Source organism: Muntiacus reevesi, chromosome X (genome assembly GCF_963930625.1).
Source record: "Muntiacus reevesi chromosome X, mMunRee1.1, whole genome shotgun sequence".
NCBI lineage: Eukaryota > Metazoa > Chordata > Mammalia > Artiodactyla > Cervidae > Muntiacus > Muntiacus reevesi.
In genome coordinates, this window is record NC_089271.1 from 68371548 (window position 1) to 68374600 (window position 3053).

Sequence of the window (3053 nt, forward strand, 5' to 3'; positions counted from 1 at the left end):
GAGAAATGGAAATAAAAGCAAAAATAAACAAATGAAATTTGATTGAACTCAAAAGTTTTGCACAATAAAGAAAATCATAAACCAAAAAAAGGTAACTTGCTGAATGGGAGAAAGTATTTGCAAATGATTTACTGGTTAATTTCCAAATTATAGAAGCAATTAATACAGCTCAATATAAAAAACAAACAGCCTAACCAAAAAAACCTAAAGAGACAGTTCTCTAAAGAAGATGTACAGGTGTCCATCAGGCACATGAAAAGGTACTTAACATTACTAATTATCCGAGAAACTCAAATCAAAACCATATTTAAGTTTCACCTCACACCAGTCAGAATGACAATCATTAAAAAGTCTACAAGTAGTGAATACTGGAGAGTGTGTGGAGAAAAGGGAACTCTCCTACCCTGTTGGTGGGAAAATAGTGCAATCATGGGCTTTAGATGGTAAAGAATCTTCCTGCAATGCAGGAGACCTGGGTTTGACTCTGGGTAGAGAAGATCCCCTGGAAAAGGAAATGGCAACCTAATCCAGTATTCTTGCTTGGAGAATTCCGTGGACAGAGGGTCCATGGTGTTGCAAAGAGTCAGACATGACTGAGTGACTAATACACACAGCACAACATAATACAGGCTCCTTAAAAAATTAAGAATGGGTTTACCATATGATTCAGCAATCCCACTCTTGGGCATATATCCAGAAAATAAGAAAACTCTAATTCAAAAAGGTGCATACACTCCAATGTTCATAGCAGAACTGTTTACAATATCAAAGACATAGAAGCAACCTAAGTGCCCACTGACAGATGAATAAAGAAGATGTGGTGTGTGTACATATATACAATGGGGAAACTCTATACAGTCAGTAGACAGAAGACTTGAAGCTGGCTGTGGCTCAGATCATGAGCTCCTTATTGAAAAAGTCAGGCTTAAATTGAAGTAAGTAGGGAAAACCACTAGGCCATTCAGGTATGACCTAAATCAAATCCCTTATGATTATTCAGTGGGGATGATAAATAGATTCAAGGGATTAGATCTGGTAGATAGAGTGCTTTAAGAACTATGGGCAGAGGTTTGTAACATTGTACAGGGAGAGGTGACCAAAACCATCCCCAAGAAAAAGAAATGCAAGAAGGCAAAGTGGTTGTCTGAGGAGGCTTTACAAATAGCTGAAGAAAAAAGAGAAGCAAAAGGCAAGGGAGAAAGGGAAAGATATACCTAACTGAATGCAGAGTTCCAGAGAATAGCAAGGACAGATATGAAGGCCTTCTTAAATGAAAAATGCAAAGAAATAGAGGAAAATAATAGAATGGGACATACTAGAGATCTCTTCAAGAAAATTGGAGATATCAAGGGAAATATCATGCAAGGATGGACACTGTAAAGGACAGAAATGGTAAGGACCTAACAGAAGCAGAGGAGATTAAAAAGAGGTAGCAAGAATACACAGAACTATACAAGAAATGTCTTAATGACCTGGATAACCACAATGGTGTAGTCAATCACCTAGAGTCAGACATCCTGGAGTGTGAAGTTAAGTGAGCCTTAGGAGGCATTACTATGTACAAAGCTAGTGGAGGTGATTGAATTCCAGCTGAGCTATTTAAAATCCTAAAGACGATACCATTAAAGTGCTGCACTTAATACGTCAGCAAACTTGGAAAACTCAGCAATGGACATAAGATTGGAAAAGGCCAGTTTTCATTCCAATCCCAAAGAAGGGCAACATCAAAGAATGTTGAAACTACTGTACAATTGTGCTCATTTCACATGTCAGCAAGAAGACATGCTCAAAATCCTTCAAGCTATGCTTCAGCAGTGTATGAACTGAGAACTTCGAAATGTATAAGCTGGGTTTCAAAGAGGAAGAGGAACTAGAGATCAAGTCGCCAACATTCACTGGATCATGGAGAAAGCAAGGAAATTCCAGAAAAACATCTGCTTCATTGACTATGCTAAATCCTTTGACTGTGTGGATCACAACAAACTGTGAGCAATTCTTAAAGAGATGGGAATACCAGACCACCTTGCCTGTTTCCTCAGAAACCTGTATGCAGGTCAAGAAGCAACAGTTAGAAGCAGACATGCAACAACTGACTGGTTCCAAATTAGGAAAGGAGTACAAGTCTGCATAATGTTATCCTGCCTATTTAATTTCTATGCAGAATATATGATGTGAAATGTCAGGCTGGATGAATCACAAGCTGGATTCAAGATTGTTGGGAGAAAAGGCAACAACCTCTGATAAGCAGATGATACCTCTCTATTGGTAGAAAGGGAAGAGGAAATAACGAATCTCTTGATGAGTGTCAAAGTGGAGAGTGAAAAAGCTGACTTGAAACTCAACATTCAAAAAAACAAGATCATGGCATCTGGTCCCAGCACTTCCTGGCACATAGAAAGGGAAAAATTGGTAGCACGAACAGATTTTATTTTCTTGGGCTCCAAAATCACTGCAGATTGTGATTGCAGCCATGTAATTAATTTTCTTTGGAATGAAAGCTATAAGAAACCTAGACAGTGTATTAAAAAGCAGAGACATCACTTTGCCAACAAAAGTCCATATAGTCAAAGCTATGGTTTTTCCAGTAGTTATGTACAAATGTAAGAGTTGGACCATAAAGAAGTCTGAGTGCTGAAGAACTGATACTTTTGAAATGTGATGCTGGAGAAGACTCTTGAGCATCCCTTGGGCAACAAAGAGATCAAACTAGTCAGTTCTAGAGGAAATCAACCCTGAATATTTGTTGGAAGGACTGATGTTGAAGCTCCAATATTTTGGCCACCTGATGCAAAGAGCAGACTCTTTGGAAAAGACCCTGATGCTGGGAAAGACCAAAGGCAAAAGGAGAAGGGGGCAGAAGTAGATGAGATGGCTGGATGGTATGATCGACTCAATGGACAATAACCTGGGCAAACTCTAGGAGACAGTGTAGGACATAGGAGCCTGGTGTGTTAGAGTCCATGAGGTTGCAAAGAGTTGGACACGACTTTGTGACTAAACGCAACATATATATACTCACACAATGGAATATTAGAAATATAAAACAATAAAAT